Consider the following 19,119-nt stretch of genomic DNA (forward strand, 5'->3'; position numbering starts at 1 on the left):
ATCAGTTATTTGCTAGTATTCTTTGGATAGTTTATGCTAACAAATTTAAGTCTTGGAGTCCTTGCAAAATGTTCTGATAGGTGACCATTCACACATTGCACATATGTCACATGGTATTGTTTCTGTTCCTTAAATGCAAAACTAAAACTTTTAAAACAGAAGACTAATAATCAACAAATGAGGAATAATGCATATTGCACTTTAGGTATGGGCTTCCATATGTATACTCATTTTTGTGGTTTCTGACATTCAGTACTGTTTTTATGAATACCTTATTGCCAAATACCCACAAACCACAACTAATATGACCCAACAAATCACAATGACCCAAACTTGCAGCTTGAATTTGTGAATCAATTTTTTTTTAACATTTAGCTGCTGTACAGTTGGAGAACACATCACATAACATACACTGGACAGAAATGGATGCTGACCTTTCGGACCATGCTGTGAAGATCTTCAGCTTTTGCATCACTACTGAGGAACAACTTCACCACTAAGTTGACGGTAATTATTGTTATAGGGTTTTATGCTTAGAAGTAGAGGTTACCTACTTATTTAGATATGGGGCTATCTCTTCGATTATTTAGCTCATCTCTCACCATAAACTTGTTATTATCTAGATAAGTCATATTTTTTCATAGGACCATTTAAACAATAAAGTGGTGCTTCTTCCTGCAATTCATAGTTAAAAATGCATTTGATACAATGTAAATGGCTTTTTCTTTAGTGAATCACTTATAAATAATTCATGGTTCAGAAAACATTTAAATGAGGGGGAAATAAAACCTGTGCTGGAAAATGTATGACCTATTCCAAACTCCTAGGGTTCTGAATACAATACAAAGGTGGGCAAGTGAATTAGTTACACAGGCTTAGGACCTCATATATCTAAAAAGGAGACTCTTGCTGTAAACAGACTAATTCTTTTTGAGATATGACTACATTTGTCCCTAGAGTCACATTTAGAATATGTCCCATTTACATTTCCAAGGAGCTGAGTTTGATGAAGCAGAGGAAATATTCCAGCTTCTCCCTGAGATGACATGAGAGCAGGGTGGTGTTTTTTTTTTTAAAGGAGTCATTTGAAAAAGTGAGAAGCAAGAATGTAACACCAAGTAACACTTATGCAAAGCTCCATGTTGTGAATGAAAGTGTCGTCACTAGCCACATTAAGCATAATGAATAAAGGCTCCACGTATATGACTGGTCCTTGTGCAGGGCCACAAGAGATGGGAAGAAAGGCTTCTGCTATGGTTCAGAAGCATTTGGGGGTAGCACTGGGCATTCCAATGGGAAAAAGAAAGGGGAGAAGCCAAGGGGCAGAGTCAAGGGGATTGAGGGACAAGAAAGCAAAGCTCTGTTTGGCTTGGCTGTGTGGCAGTTTCTCCCTGCTCCTTGGCTTGTACAGTAAGATCTCCACCCTACTTTTTTTCAGTCTATTTCCATCCTTCATCCACTGGTTGGAGCCCTAGATTCTGTTCTCACTTCCCTTTCTGGAGCTGGCCATTCTGAAACCCTTCCCTGAGTGGCAGAGATGCAATTCTAGTGAATGAGCCCTTAAGTCCTCAGGAATAATTCTTACTGTAACAAACCAGAATTCCTACTGGTCACTCCTGCTGTAGGGCCTCCCCTTGTGTGTCAGCCCAGACTGTTTGCAGTGTTGTGTTTTGTGTTTGAAGATATGGGGACCTCTGTGTTCCTCCATTTGTATGTACACCAACATAACTCCAGTCGTTTCAATGCAGTTACACTGCCCTAAAACTGGAATAATGCAGTGGTGAATCAGGAACAGGGAGTGCAATGTAACTTTTTTTGCATGTAGTCTTTATTCAGTGGTAACGGGATGGACCCTTCATTTATAGTGTGTTCTAGGAAAGGTTATGGTTTGGGCAAAAGTCCAAGGAGCTGGCTCTTTTAGCTGAACAATTTATTCCATTTATGTCCGAACAAATTAGTTAGACTTAAATAAGAAGTGGACTTTAATCCAGTCCTCAGAATGAACCTCTGAATGCTTCTATGACAGGGTGTATAGATTGGCCGGGAAGGGGTTAAGGAACAGTTCTGGGCTAAGGAGGCTCCACCCTTTAGCCCTTGCTGAGCATCATTGGATTGGAAGCAGGGTTTAAAAGCCAGCCAGGCACCTCAGTCTGGGGCTGGCCAGCCAGGGAGGAGGACATACCCTGGGAGCTCCCAGGGAGGACCAGAGCGGAGACTGCCTCATGCTGGTGAACAGGAGACACTCAGTACCTGGCAGGGATGAGGGCTGGGTGCCCAAAGGTGACTTTCCCCAGAGTTGGGTGGTGGTCAGATGGGACCCAGACTGGAGTAGGAAGTGACTCAGGGAAGTTGATAAGAAGCCGGACACCCTACAAAGCAAGTGAGCAGGAGAGTCAGTCTCCCAGAGCCCTGGGTTAGAACCCAGTGGAGGGGTGGGGGGGGAGGGCAGGGTTCCCTTACTTCTCTGAACTCTAGACATTTGGGAGAGACTGCTGCCGATGGAATTCTAACCACTGGGTAGGGGGCCTCTGAGGAAAAAACCCCTCCCCCAATCATGGCTTCCTCTACTATTTCCACTCTAGACCAGTGGTTTTTAACCTCTTTTTTTCATTTGTGGACCCTTAAAATATTTCAGATGGAGATGTGGACTCCTTTGGAACTCTTAGACATAGTCTGTGGAGCCCCAAGGGTCCATGGACCACAGGGTGAAAACCACTGCTCTAGACTGTCACCATGATTTACGTATTTTCCGTGTCTGATGAAGTGGGACCAAACTTAATTGTTTCATTTCTCTAGGGGGTTTCAGGCTGAAAGATTCTTTAGTTTTATAGGCAGCTAGATACTACCTCTCCTGGAGGTTTGCTCTTGGGTTCCATTCAGATCCTAATATAGCAAAGACTATATTGTAACTTCACAATCTGCACTCAGCTATAGCGTCCCAAGAGCAGACGAGAGAATGAACTGGGATTTAGATCCACAGTTCCTTGTTTGCTCCCACCTTGTTCTTATGGGGAAGTAAGTTATTATTCCTTTCCATGAAGCAACTTCCTCCCCACTGCAAATCTCTTTTGTTATGCTGGCTGGTGAATGGTGGTTGGAGTCAGGGTTCCTTTTGCTCACAGAGGGGAGTATTACGTGAATATTTCTTGTTCTCCTCCCTTTGACCGGCATAACAATCTGGGTAGGGCCAAGCAGGGATGCAAGGGAAACCTTGTTCCCTCTTACTCCCCAGCATGGCCGAGTAAGGACTTTGACAACAATCTAGCCCACAGTGAAACTAACTTGAAACCACGTAGTTTTGATGCAAAGGCAAAAATTGTCCCAGATTTATTTGAAACTGGGTCCAGATTTGCTTAAAATATTTGCAAACTTCATTGAATGCTTCAATGATGATCCTTGGATGAGTTTTGGGTATGTTCTTCAATCTGAAAACTGGTGAGTTTCACCTGTTTTCAGGATTGTAAATGAAAGTTTCAGACAACTACTACAATCAAGAAAAATATTAAATGACTTGTGTGATTAAGAGATTGTGAATGCTCTTTTCATTTGCTCTGGTCTTAAATCAACTTGACTCTTTTTATCATAGTTATTCCAGAAAGTCACTCAGAGTTTCTGATGGTCTTCAACATAAAACAGCAATGTCATCAACATATTAAACTGCATTTTGGAGAGGGGGATCTCAAATTTGATAATTTTTTTAGCAGTTTTCTTTCCCCATCCAGGCCTCAAGAGCATCAAAAGGATGTTATAACTTACATCTCTGACTATCAGCTAACTACACTCCTACTTATCATGCTTGAGGCTGACTCATACTTGCCAAGAATCACAGGGAGTTTTATATCCTTTGCAACCAACATCAATGCATTAAATTGTCTAGAACAAATAAGGTGACAAAGGGTAATGATGAGTGACAGAAGAAATGGAGAACCAATAATTTAGGGACTGACAAAGTCATTGCAGTTTACCTGAGAACAATCAGGTACAGTAAGTGTCTCTGAAATTAGATATTATACAATTTCTAGCTTTTTAACAGCAGACTGAGAAATTTGTCAAGTTGTCTAAAGCAAGTTGGGAGACTGTCACTGGGGAGGGGGAGGAATGGGGAAGAGCACATAGCGCTCTGCTGATCCTGGGTTTGTGCAGCAGTCAGCATACTTTAGAGCAACTCTTTAGACTTCTGCTGGGCTGTTTTGGCCCATTGCTGGCCTAGGATCAGGCTGTGCTGAGTCAGTTGTGCTGATACAGCTGAGGTTCCAGCCCATAACTTCCTTGAGAGCTATTTACAGCATATAAAAAGTGGACTTTAATGTGTCAACAATTCATATTTGATATAGAATAGAAGGTTTTCTCTCACCAGTCTATCCAAAAAATGTAAAGGTAGACAGCTTTACTCAGTCTAATACCTGCAGCCAGGATCCAGGCATATGACAATTTAGATTGACTAAAGTGCAGAGTAGGTCAGAGTGGCATTTCAAATGCCAGGTATTAAGTTGGGAAATACCTCCAGAGCTAGACTGGGTGCAATGTGAAGATATGAAGGATCACAGCCATTTTAGGAAGAACAGAAGGAACACCCCAACATTGTACAGTTGATATGCTTGTGTAACAATGGCTGGCATGTGTATAACAATGAACTCTATTACACCTTGAACATCAAAAATGGGCATTGTAAAGGAGTTGGATTCAAAGGGAAGAGGAAACTGAAGACACCTAAAACCAGAGGCTCTGTCTCTTAGGTGCTGCTTGGCCAACAGGGGCAGATAGGGACATGGCTAATAAGTCTGGAGGCCATAGAGTCAGAAGGGGGAAAAAGAGAAAATGTGAGGTATTCTATTATTCATTGTAATCAACCCTATGCTATATCCACTTAGATGGATTTTTTCAGTTTCAGACCAGATCTGTTTATGCAGACAGTTTCTTTGGTTTCAATTTTATCTTTTCCTTATTCTTAAGAAATCTTGGTTTTAATTGGATCACTTGAGTCATAGATTTTGTTTGGGAACTTCACAGAGACCATCCAGGGAGAAATAACCTTCAAGCTATAAGAAGAGGTAGCGAAGGAAGGGTATTGGGAGCTGAAGTCACATTCTATAAAATATGGGAGAAGATTAGTGAAAAGCAACCGTGTGAAACAGTTGAAATTTGGATGAGTTTGTATGGATTTATGCTGGGAAGGAGTACAGTTGATGCCCTATTTACTCTATGAATCCTCATGGAGAGGTTCAGAGAAAAGAGACTGCAACTGTGTGGACTTAGAGAAGGTGTATAATCATTTATCAAGAGACTTAGTATGGTGGAGTTTGTGATGGAGAGGTGTGCCAGAAGGATATGTCAGTCTAATCCAGGATATGTAAGAGGAGTGACTAGTATTGTCAAAACCAAATGGAGCTACAGCAGAGAATTTCCAGTAAGTGTTGACCTGCATCAGTGTGCAGCCAGTTTTTGTTTGCAGTTGTCATGTATGTGAAAAATATAAAAGGAGATGCCTTGGAATATGTTTGCTGATGACTTAATGAAAAGTGCAGAAGATTGTGAGACCTTGCAAACCAATTTAGAACACAGTCTTGAGCAGAACTGAGAGTGTACATTGGTAAGACTGAGGCTTTGATAAAGGAGGAAGACGCACTATAAAGGATGTTACAGGCAGAGAGCTTAGAGTGAAAGAATCTAATGCCTAGGATCAATAGCTGCTGATGGTGGTGCCCTCTTGAGTGATGCCAAGCATCATGCCAAAGCTGCCTTGTGCAAATGGCAGGACATGATCCCAGTTCTCTGTAATAAAAGGATGTCAAGTTAAAAGGTAGAGTATATAAAACTATAATTTGACCCATCCTAATATATGGAACAGAGACTTGGCCAGCCACAGGAAAAGAAATCAATAGGCTTTCCATTATAGAGACGAAGATGTTGAGATGGTCATATGGTTGGAAACTAAATGATGTTGTGAGGTTGCCCCAACAGAATCCAAGATGAGGGAGGCTAGGATAAGTTGATATGGACGTGTCCAGTGGAGACTTGAGAGCTATATTGGCAGAATGGCACTTGCAATGATCCTGGATGAAAGACTACCAATGGCTTGGCCAAAGACTTGGTACATAGACCAGATATCAGCAAACCATATACAATCAATTTGCAGAACAACCATACAATCATGAGTTTTGGAAGAAGGCTATAAAAGTCACCAACTCAAGATAGGGATATGACAGAAAAAAAGTGATTGAAGGGTATTTGGAGCTTGTCACTTCCAGGATTCGTGGTCAATACAAGGATCATCTGCCATAAAATATGTCTCTTGCTGGACTGCAGTCCAACAGATGCAGAGGGTTTCCAACAACCACAGGTGAGATATGAGTTAAAGGTGTCAAAGATGATGGTCCCAAGAATGATCTGGTTAATGGAATCCATTAGTCCATTAAAATAATAACAGAATATTTAGTACTTGCCTAGAATTTTACACATTTTACTTTGTTTATTGGGAGATAGGGAGAGAAAAAGCATGTGCCATTTAACTGTGCTGTTCTGATAATGCTCTTATTGACTCCTATTACAAGATCCATCAGTAGAGCTGAGCAAATAACTGACTTTTCAGTTCACTGGCAGTCAAAAAAGCAGATAAATTGGTTAGGGTCCCACTGAAATTTTTTGGAATTTTCAGTGAATCAAAAAGGTCAACAAATTTCGTTTTGGGTCAAATAGCTTATTCCACAAACTCTAGTCTGGTCAATTTCTCTTTATAGACCAGCACCAACTGAATTAAAAAAACAAATGTTTATAGTTTTGTGCATGAACACAAATCATAAAATCCATGGGCGACAGCAGAAGCTCAGAAAAAATGATTGGGGTATTGAGTCTTTTACTATTTACACAACTCTCTGAAACTCAAATATTCTGTAAAAGATCTCAAAGGAAGGAAAATATTTGAAATTTCTTGAGCTAGGGAGGGAGGAAAGTGATGGTAACGCTCATCTATTTTCTTTTTTCCCAGTATTTTTCTTCCCCAGTGCTTCTGTCACTCCATTACTCTTCCCCCCGCTTCCCTAACCCCCCCCCCTCCACTGACAATGTAGGAAGTGACTGTGATGCTGTATGATTGAAACATGACCAGGTATATCATTAATATTGCCATTGTAAGTCAATTGCAACAAATTTTGTACAAAGTATATCATGTAAGGCATCAATGGAAAAGTTATGATTTGCTGAGTATGATTATCCTATTCTTATGCATGTATCATTTTTGTATCTGAAGTTATGAATATTACTATGTACCAGTATTTCAAATGTGTTTGCTCCTAGGGTTTAACACCCAGCAGGTAGTTTACATCCAGTCTAGCCAGCACATTGTAAATGGACCGTTCAAGTTGATGGCCCATTAACGAACACAGTGAGCCATAGAAGAAGCTTATCCCCACCTGGTGAGCCTTCCTTTAGACACCTTCGCCAGAATATGGCTGCTCCTATGACTCATCAAAGCATGAAAGGGCATGTGATTTGCTCATGTGACCCTGGATTCCATCTTGTATTGCAATTTTCCACAAACTAAGACTGAGAGCATTCCCTCCACATGGGAGAAAGTATAAAAGGCCCTGGAAGCATCTCCATTTTGGCTTTTTCCTTCTCTGATCTCTGGACTTACATTAAAAGGAACATTTCAGCCAACAGACTGAGGACCTCCCAATCTTTTGGAAGTTACCAGAGACTTTACAAGCCAGCACTGCTACAAACCAGATCCAAGAACTTTGCAATGAGTGTATGTATTTGTTTTCCTTGACCATTATAACTCTCTCCTCTTTCTTTTCTCTCATAAAGAAACCTTTAGATATTAGATATGAAAGGATTGGCAACAGCATGATTATTGGGTAAGATCTGAGTTATATATTGGCCTGGCTGTGTGGCTGATCTCTTGGGATCAGAAGAAACCTTTGTTTGCTGAAACTGGTTTTAAGTAACCATTCATTAAGTCTAGTGTCTGGATGGTGAAACAAGGGCTGGGATACCTAAGGAGCCTGCATTTCTGACTTCTTGTTAGTCACTGTGGTGAGACAGAAGTTTACTTTTGTTACTGGCTTACATATCTTATAGAAGAATAACCACTAGTTTGGGATGGGGCTGCCCCATTTCTCAACAGTTTGTCCTGAATCTGGTATTCTCAGCTGTGACCCACTGAGGCATGGTGACAGTGACCGTATGGGATAATCACTTCTACCCCATAAGTGAACTCTGGTTAAAATAGTAAAAACGAAACCTCAACAAGCCCCCCCCCCCCCCAAAAAACAAACAAACAAACAAAAAAACCACAGCCTCCAAACTTCAACAAAATATGAATCATTCCAGAAGTCAAAGAGTTGGGACTTTGCAAATGTGGATGACAAAACAAAAGTAATTATATAAATTTGCAAAAAAACCAGCCAGCCCTGGTAACAAGGCTGTTTTTGGAATCTATATTTTTCATATTTTAGGGATCCTGTCAGGACTGGCAACTGTCTCAATGGTGACTCATGTGATTTAAGTTTTTAATAGCTCTTGTGTAATATTGGTTTTGGGTTTTTTCTTTAATTCCACCAGAAGGAGGTTCTCTAGAAGAATGTAATTTAAAAGAAAGGCCTGACACAACTGCTGTATTATGTCCCTTTCTTAATCTAATCTAATATGGATAGAGGCAGCTTATTATTCATATGTAGAAGTGAGTAATAGGCCATGGGCAATGCAAGTGAAAAACAGTAATTTTATACTTTTTTCTGCAGAAATTTATGTACACAAGTCTTTCAAAGTACAGCAACTCCAATTTAATTCTAGCCATCATTAGGTTAAAGTGGGGAGAAAAAGTAAACAAAACTAGACAGGACTTGGTCCTGTTCTCACTGACCTCACAACTCCAGTTGAAGCAAATGGAACTACAAGCATTCAGCATCTCTGAGAATCAAGACCTTGTTATGTCAAATTGGATTTCCAAACTGGAATCACAAATTAGTGGATTTTTTAAATATAATGGTGGTCTAAATCTATAATTTCTTTCTGTCAGACAAGCCAGCTCAGTTTTCCCATGATCCCCTCTTCTTAAAAGAAATAGAAGGCTACAGGGACGGGGAGGGAGAGGGTGGCTGGGAGGCACATGGGGAAGAAAAGATAGTATGTATTAATGGCATGTAAATTGGCGTGTGTTTTGGATTCTTACACCAAGTTCACTGACAGTTTCTGAACAGTCACAGATGAACACCACCTCTCATTTTATAAGATAAAATAAGTCTCCCCTGTTCATTTTATCTGACTGTCGATATGGTTGGCTAATAATTTACCATATTTCACACCAAATAGCTAATGTTTTCAAAGGGGAAACTTACAATTGATTGTATTAATCAGGGATGACCTGTTGATTGAGTTCCACAGGCAATGAATGAACAGGTCATACCAAGGAGTATGCATAAGATTAAAAAAAACAAAATGTATTTCACAACTGCATGTTCTCCCACTCACTCTTTCTAATCTAATCACTCTGTGGAGAGAGAGAGAGAATTCCTTTAATCCCTGGTATAGTGTTAATTTACAGTTAATGTAAATTATGGATTTGCTTGCTTCTGATTAAGAGTAGCATTTGATTAGTTCTCAATTATATATTGTACAAATAAAACATTTTTAGACTATTTTAGTATTTGATTTACAGTAGTTACCATCAGAAATGAACCTATGCACATTATCCTGTATTGTGAGCCTATGCTATTTTTTAAAGAGGAAATGAAGGCTTCCATATTTGTGGCTTTTTAATTCACTAGGTGATATAGCTGTGTGAGCATTTAAGGTGTAGGATAATGAATTGAGCTCATGAGGTAAAACTGTCTCTCACTACTTGAGAGAGGATGCAGTTTTTAAAAAGCCTGCTTTATTTTCATTTGAGTTTAAAGTTTCTGGTTTGTGTTTAAAAACAATCTCTGAGCGTCATGTTAGCTGGTTTTATCAGAGAGCAACAAAATAAGGCTCTCTTCAAGTTTATCATGGTTTAATTAATTGAGTCTTTGCAACAGGGGTTTACCTCAGGACTCTGAGAATAAATTCTAATAGTTCCTTGTTTTCATCATTGTTATCTGAACTGAGCTCTCATGTCCCCGGGGAAAGCAACTAGAGAGTTTTGGCTGGTCCTAGTCTCAGGGCATTCTTTAAAATGTAAAGTTCACTCTTTTTATTATGAATTCTCTCTTCCCATATGGAAAATGCAATTAACAGAGGTAGCAGGTGAATTGGCTCACTAGGCATATTTTCTACTCACCTTCAGCCCTGTTCCTAGAAAGAATGGCAGGGTATAACGTTACCTACCTCTCTGCTAGAGTGTGTGCGCTGAGTTTTCTAATATCCCAACCAGATCACTATCAACTATAATACTCCGGTATTCAGAACAAATGTAATTTCATTTTTTGCATATGAAACAAATTTCATAGTTTTGACCACAATTAATCCTGACATTCTCGGGGCCCAATCTGCAGTTGGTGTGGTTCTAGTGAAGCCTCAGTAGACATACCACAGCACTTTAAATTGATCAGCCTCCATCATAGTAGAAATCAAAATAGTTTCATAAGTTATGTTCTATGGTTTTTAGGTTAAAAAAAATTAAGTAGCTTTATCATTACATTTTCAGGGTTTTTTTTGTTTTGTTTGTTTTTTTGACTACTGCAGTACTACCAACCCCGAACATTAAAAAAATTATGAGTCAGGCCCCAAGAAATCATAAGATTTACTTACGTCTTTATTAAAATATATTTTGCATTCTGTTTATTTGCCTTCTGTTTTAGAGCCTTTATGATTCACATTTTCAAGGTTTTGTCCATAACCAGCGGAGCTTAGAATAGGGCTTGTTGAAAAGTTTCCATTGAAAGTGTACTGTGATGGGGGTGGCAGGAATCAAGTTTTCAACCAAATGAAAATTTCATGGGTTTGGTCTACTTTCTGTGGATAATTTAAACTTTTAATTAAAAAATATTAAAACTGAAAATTTTTTGGTCAAAAACTTTTTTTTTAATGAAAAGTCAAAGTTTTCTATGGGGGGAAAAGAATAATTTTCTGACCAGATATAGGGAGAATTTTTTTTTTTAAATTGGTAAGAGCAAGCTGAGATCCAGACCTCCAGGAGATAAGTTAGGGAAGCATAAAATACCATAACTCATGATAAAACTATCAAAACCAGTAATAATTATACTTGAGTACATTTTAAACACTTCTTTCTTAGCTTTGCAAAGAAGAATTTTGCATTTATAAAGAGTGCCATTTATTTAAACAATTTTTCTGTCCTGTACATACTAATAACTCTTGGAAAGTGTTTGGAATTATGTTTTTATTTTAAGTACATTTTATTAATCTAGTTTTCCACAGGAATTTATTAAATAACACATATAAAATGTAAGTTTTTTATTTTATTTTATTTTCTTCTTCCCACACAGTAATATATGTACTTTGTGCTTTAAAGAGGCCAATTTTCCAATGTGAAAAACAATCATAAGCAAAACTGAGTGTCTGTGTGTGTGGCAGAGGGGAATATTTAAGCATACAAATATGAATGAGAACGAGACATTGTTTATGATATATTGGAAGCCCAAAATCCCTACAATTTTTCCATCATAAAAGAAGGCTTCTATGGTTATACATCCTAAATAAAAAGGCAAGTGAAAGAAATGATAAAATATTAGCACTGAGTATAAGTTAGCATGTCCACCCATTTCTTTTCCCTAACCTGTGATCAGCCTTCTCCTCTTCTATCCCCATCATTTTATAGATTGGTTCCAGTATTCTCCATTACATCTTCCATCTTGCCCCCCCCCTCTGCCACACACAATGTATGAGCCCCCAACCCACCCTGCCACCCAACTGTGCTGGGGCTCTCCCTCTTAAAGGTCTTCCCTCCCATCAAGACCTTTCTCACAGGTGCAACAGGGCAGAGCCACCTGAGCCCACATTGGCTCATTAACCCATGTTGTCCAGTGTGGGGTTTGTATACCCCATTACAGTCTTCAACTGGGCTGCAGATACTTTGTTTGGGGCATGGTCACAATCATAATAGTATTTGCTTCATCTATCAGATGACAACATCTCATTTTTCAGGGGTTCTTGTGGGTTCTGAGCTCCTTTCTAAATGTCTACTTGCATTTCAAAAGATTAATTACAGGAATGTATGGTCCCTTTTCAAGCATGCAGTTAGGAAAATTATACATTGAAGCTGGTTGTACTTGATGTGATACAGCTGAATATTCATGTAATTATAGAAGTGTTACGTATATGTTGGTATACAACTGGGATTCATATTTGGAACAGTGACCTTATATGTTACTGATTTATAGTCCGTAGTAGTTGGGTATTGCTTGGTACATAAGTAGTGGATACAGTGAAATAACATAGGACACAGGAATTGCCATTCTGGATCAGACCTGAGGTCCACCTAGTCCAATATCCTGTTTCTGAAAGTGGGCATCGCCAGATGCTTCAGAGGAAGATGTATGAACTCTGCAGTAGGCAGATGTGGGATAATCTGCCTCTCACATACTCTGTCCTCCTGGTTTTACACCTTGAAACATGAAGTTTAATATAAAGCTAAGCAAAATTTTTCAGAGAACTTTTCCCACCCAAAATGCAGATTCAGGTTGACTGAAACATTTTGTGAATTTGTGTCAAATTTGCCAAATTGTTTCAGTTGAAGAAAATTCTGAAAACATCAAAGCGTTTCAATTTGAGCCAATTTTTTTTTTTTTAATTGCCTGGAGAACTGAAAACTTAGTACTCAGTGACTTCCTGTGGCAATGAGGTCCACAGTGTAATTGCAAGTTGTGTGAAAAGCATTTCCTTTTATTAATTGTGAACTTTCCACCTTTTAATATAATGTAATGCCCCTTTGTTCTTGCATTATAAAACAGGGAGTACTGTATATATATGGAATATAATTTCTATTAATAGATGGATCCCCATAAGTGGGGACAATTTGTATAGGAGATATCACTCACAAACTAGGTTGCTTGACAGTTGTTGTCAGGAATAATGAGTAACTGGTCTGGCTAAGTCCCATCTGCCATCAAAGCTGGCCTGGGATTGTCTGCTTCTAATTATATTTTGTTCAATATCCTGGAATCTTGCTATATATTTAGCCACATCATCTGTGTGGGAGTTTCTTTTGTGAGCCAGAGTACTGTAATGTATTTCATAGTGGCTATTGTTAATATTTAGAACACGTCCTTCTTTGTTGCTTTAACTTCAAGAAATATAGTAAACTTGAGTCTTATGAAACCAAATGCTGGCTGTTTTTTCTAAGCTATCATGTATGGGTGGCCAGAAGGTTTGTATCTGAACACAGTCCCAGAAAATGTGTGTGTGGTAACTAATCTGCCCACAATCATTCTCTCTCAGCATTTGGATGCATTTTATTGGCTCTATCTGGTGCAGAAAAAAACCAGGAGAACTTTCCACTAGAATTCCCTCAATTATCGAGAAAGGTGGCAATGATATGGGTTTTTTGGAAAGTAATAGGCCAGGAGGATTCTCTTATGTTATAGTGAAATTCTACTTCAAATTCTTTTATATGTTGTAACTTTTGTGTCTAATATTGTTCATTTGTATTACAGTTGCACTTAAAGGCCACAGTTGAAATCTGGAGACTGTTGTGCTAGTCACTGTACAAATGGACTGTGAGAGGCACTCCCTGCCCTGATGTTTTTACATCAAAAACACACAACACATTAAAAGTGATAGAGGAAACAGATGCATACTTACTCAAGCTCATGAAACAGGTGAGAGGTAGAGCTAGGAATTGAACCTGGGAAATCATGTCTTACTAATCTATTAGAGTTCTTTGAAGTCCAAACATGTGGACAAGGGGGATCCAGTGGACATAGTGTACTTAGATTTGACAAGGTCCCTCACCAAAGACTCTTACGTAAATTAAGTTGTCATGGGATAAGAAGGAAGATCCTTTCATGGATTGAGAACTGGTTAAAAGACATGGAACAAAGGGTAAGAATAAATAGTAAATTTTCAGAATGGAGAGGGCTAACTAGTGTTGTTCCCCAAGGGTCAGTCCTAGGACCAATCCTATTCAACTTATTCATAAATGATCTGGAGAAAGGGGTAAACAGTGAGGTGGCAAAGTTTGCAGATGATACTAAACTGCTCAAGATAGTTAAGACCAAAGCAGACTGTGAAGAACTTCAAAAAGATCTCACAAAACTAAGTGATTGGGCAACAAAATGGCAAATGAAATTTAATGTGGATAAATGTAAAGCAATGCACACTGGAAAAAAATAACCCCAACTATACATACAATATGATGGGGGCTAATTTAGTTACAACTAATCAGGAAAGAGATCTTGGAGACATCATGGATAGTTCTCTGAAGACATCCATGCAGTGTGCAGTGGCGGTCAAAAAAGCGAACAGGATGTTAGGAATCATTAAAAAAGGGATAGAGAATAAGATGGAGAATAGCTTATTGCCCTTACATAAATCCAAGGTACGCCACATCTTGAATACTGCATACAGATGTGGTCTCCTCATCTCAAAAAATATATACTGGCATTAGAAAAGGTTCAGAAAGAAGGGCAACTAAAATGATTAGGGGTTTGGAATGGGTCCCATATGAGGAGAGATTAAAGAGAATAGGACTTTTCAGCTTGGAAAAGAGGAGACTAAGGGGGGATATGATTGTTGTGTAAAATGATGAGTAGTGTGGAGAAAGTGAATAAGGAAAAGTTATTTACTTGTTCCCATAATATAAGAACTAGGGGCCACCAAATGAAATTAATGGGCAGCAGGTTTAAAACAAATAAAAGGAAGTTCTTCTTCACTCAGCGTACAAGTCAACCGGTGGAACTCCTTGCCTGAGGAGGTTGTGAAGACTAGGACTATAACAGGGTTTAAAAGAGAACTAGATAAATTCATGGAGGTTAAGTCCATTAATGGCTATTAGCCAGGATGGGTAAGGAATGGTGTCCCTAGCCTCTGTTTGTCAGAGGGTGGAGATGGATGGCAGTAGAGAGATCGCTTGATGATTACCTGTTAGGTTCACTCTCTCTGGGGCACCTGGCATTGGCCACTGTTGGCAGACAGGATACTGGGCTGGCTGGACCTTTGGTCTGACCCAGTATGGCCATTCTTATGTTCTTATGTTCTTAACCTGACTCTCCTGAGTCCCAGACTAGTGCTCGATCCCCTGTATCACACTCCATCTCACTCTTTCAACTTCATTCATTCACTTATAGTATGCTGATTAATTTTTTCCTTTTCCTACTTGTCTAGGCTGCTTCAGTTCAGTTTCAGGTTCTGACATCAGCTGGCTGAGGTCATCTGAGTTGGAGGACAAATGGAGGTAATGATACCACTGGAGATATTTGTGAAAATCTGACCTTTCTAGTTTGCATTTCATGGTTAGTTGTTCAAATTATTTCAGTTTTGACAGGCTGAAAATGTAGAGTAGGAGAATCAGTTTGTTCTGCTCCCATTTGGCTCTGATATCATGGAAGACCCTAGGTGTAAAGTCAGAAATGTCAAACACTGGTATGTGTAACAGGTAGGATAATGGAATTCCTACTTTCTTCTGACATTTTTCAAGTGGACAAGACATTTCTGACCCATATTTTGCCTACATATTCCTTCTATTTTTGTAATATTATAAAAGGGCTCAAAGTTTTAGAGGTCTAGTGATAAAGACTGACTGCTGTGATTCTGGCAAACCAGGTGTCAGCTCATGTTAATGCCCCTAGGCTTCACCGACACTAACAAATGAATAGCTGGAAACCAGTCTGGCTCACCTGTGTGTTAGCATTGTTAAAATAGACCTTATGTTTAGAAGAATGTGTTTAGTATTTGGACTTTATGAAATGCTTGTGAGTTGCTGCATGTATTAATCTAACTTATAATATCTATATCCCATGTTATAAGGTAACATAAGTGTTTGCTTTGAAACTGTGTAACTTCTATGAAACCCACAGTCAGGAGAGAAGCATTACCAAGTATGAAATACTACATTAGCACACGAGGTGTCATCTCCTGCCCAACAAAAGAAGGCCCATAGACACCAGATGAACCATTGTGGAACATCGGTGGACAAAAGACTTTGTTGATTTGCTCTCCCCACCATAGGCACTGACTCCGTGGGTTCTCCGTGGGGCTGGAGCACCCACGGGAAAAAATTGGTGGGTGCTCTGCACACACCGGCAGCTCCCCGCCCCACCCCTGCACCCCAGCTCGCCTCCACCTCCTCCCCTGAGTGCGCTGCCTCATCCTGCTTCTCCCCCCTCCCTCCCAAGCGCTGGGAGGGAGGAGGAGAAGGAGGAACGCTGCGCACTCTCAGAAGAGGCGGGACCGGGGCGGGGATTGAGGAGGGGTTCAGGGAGGGAGCAGAGTTGGGGCGGGGCTCGGGACGGGGTGGGGGGCACGAGCACCCACCGGCACCAAGGAAAGTTGGCGCCTGCGCTCCCTACACCCATGAAGAGGGGATGTGCACAAACGCTTGTCCCATCACAGTTTGAACTCTGGAGAAGGGAATAAAAATCCCTGACCAGAAGGAACTGCATCACTATGCTACTTAGAATTTGGAAGCTTAAGCAAGAGATCCCCAAGCTGCTTAGCTGGGTTAGTCCTGAAGGATGTAGAGAGCTTGCACATTACAGCAGCTTCTGTTACCTTTTGAAATCTAAGACTGTAATTCATTTGTGTGTGTCTGTTACCTGCTTTAACCTTACAAATAACTTGCTTATTTCTTTTTCCTAGTTTAGTTAGTGTATTACAGGATTGACTACAAGCATTCTTTTTGGTGAGAGCTCTAGGGTACAACTGACCTGGGGTAAGGGACTGGTACTTTGGGACTGGGAGTAACACGAATATTGGTGTGATTTTTGGTGTAAAGGGACCAGCTATCACAAAGGCAGGCTTGCCTGAGTTACAAGATAGACCAGAGTGCTCGAGGGGATTATCTGTGACTCCATGCTAAGGCTGTTATAGTGCTTAAGGATTTCACACTTGATCCTTGGTTGCTGAAATCTAATAATAAAGAACACAACCGGTTTGTAACAGTCTGCCCTGAGGTTGGCACCCACATTTGTGAGTCACTCCAGACAACTTGACAACTGAGCCGTACATATCTGTATGTACATAACCAGAGGTCCAGCTTGCTAAGATGTGATGAAATTGGGAGGAACCAGCCCACCAGCTTCCCTGTGATCTTACATCACAAACAGGTACAGATGTTTGGCTCTATTGAGTGCTTTCTCATATCCAACCACATGACAAAGTAGCTAGCTACAGAAAGTGGTTTAAATGAAAATATTTGAGACTCTTCTTAGGTTGTCTGAGTCTTGTCTTGCTGTGTGAAGTAGCCAGTTTGGTGTAGGTTTATGAGGCCATCCATTGAGTGGATTTAGGTGGTTGGTTATTATTCTTGTCAGGATTGTAGCTCAGTCGAATGGGGAGATGAGTCTATAGGAAGTACACAGGATCTGTGCCTGCCTTCTTTTGGCAGAATTGTAAGGGCTTGTGAGGTTGAGGGAGATATTCTATGGGTAGAATGTGTGTATTGCACCCTCTGAAGGTTTTAATCTGTTCTAAGAAGGATTTATGAAAGTCTGCCTCAAAACCATCTAGGCCTAGACATTTAGTGTACTTTCTCCTGTACAAGGCATGAACAAATGGGCTTTCTGAAGGGATGCTCCCTGGGGGTTGAATTCTCTCCCCAGGGCATGGAATGCCAACAGTGCCACTCTGGTTAATACTCTAGCCTCGGGATTCAACAGTCTCTTTAGTAACTGTTTTCAGAGGGGGTTGAATCATGGATGTGAGTAGTCATAGATTCACTGGCCATGTCTCTGCTCTCTATGCAGTGGACAGAACATTGCAGCCCTGTTGAACAGGCTGTCAACATATTGTTAGTAGTATGAGAAATATTTATATTATAGTGGCACCCAAAGCCCCAGTCGGTATTGGGGTCCTAGCCTGTTGGGTGCTACAGATAGAAAAGAGATAAGCCATAAGGGGAAGGGCTTACAGTCTCTACAAATGCATAAAGGGTAGAGGATGGGGTTATAATGTACACACAAATTAATATGGTGATTAATTGGCATAGCTTTGCTAATTTTCTTCCATGCTCAGTAGATTTAGTGGGTTCTAATGCCGGTCAGGCCACATACACCTGTAGAGTGTGTGGGGAGTGGGGGGAAATGAATGAATACTTTCCTGCAATACTTAGTTTCAGTATTTGTAATTATGGAACAAATGTACTCAGTTCCAAATAACTAGATTCATTATCATAGGGAGAGCTGCTTGTGACCTTTTCATTTAGGTTGCTTTACATTTTCCTTTATAAAAGATTCTTGCAACATTTCTTTGAAAATCTCTCACACCTTGTTGTTTGCAGCAGGCCTTTGATATTCCACAGGGGAACGCCCCAGTGCTAGAGAAATGCTTTTTGCTTTGTCCCGTGACATGACATTCACTTTTGGCTGAGCTATAACCCATTAAAAATCACCATTTCCCTTCTCTCACTGGTGTTTCTCAGAAAAAATTTCCCAGCATGCCAAAATACTGACCGAACGTGAACATTCTAAGGTGAGGCCCATGCCACTGCCAAAAGCAGCAGCACCACACACTGTGTTGGGCACACCTCAGAGCTGCTAGAGTGTCTGTATTGGGATGTGAAGGAAAGAAAGTAGGCCAGGGTCCATCCAGTGGCACTTCTGAGGGCACCAAATGGAAGAGTAGCAGGTCTTCCTTGTGGTTGCGTGAGCATTAAGATGAAACCGACTATAGAGAGAAAACAGTGCCATTTACTATACACAAAGGGCCTAAATTCATAACTTAAATGGAAAAACATATTTTTTCTCTCGTCTCTTTGTTACAATAATCGGAGGTGTTTCTTGTGACAGTAGTAGGTAAAAAATTTTCAAGCAGAAGCAAAATGTTTTTAACTTGAGGTGCTCCTTTATTCAAACTCCCAAAGAGGAAATAAAAATGAACATGAACATGTTTTTACACCATGTTAAACACATTCTGATCTATGGAAGAACTATAAAGAGAATAAACAGTTAAGGATGAAATACTTGTTTAGAAATTACAGAAAGCCTTCAGGTAGATTCACTTACTTTCATTCTGGGAGAAAGAAATAAT

Source organism: Lepidochelys kempii, chromosome 2 (assembly GCF_965140265.1).
Source record: "Lepidochelys kempii isolate rLepKem1 chromosome 2, rLepKem1.hap2, whole genome shotgun sequence".
Lineage (NCBI taxonomy): Eukaryota > Metazoa > Chordata > Testudines > Cheloniidae > Lepidochelys > Lepidochelys kempii.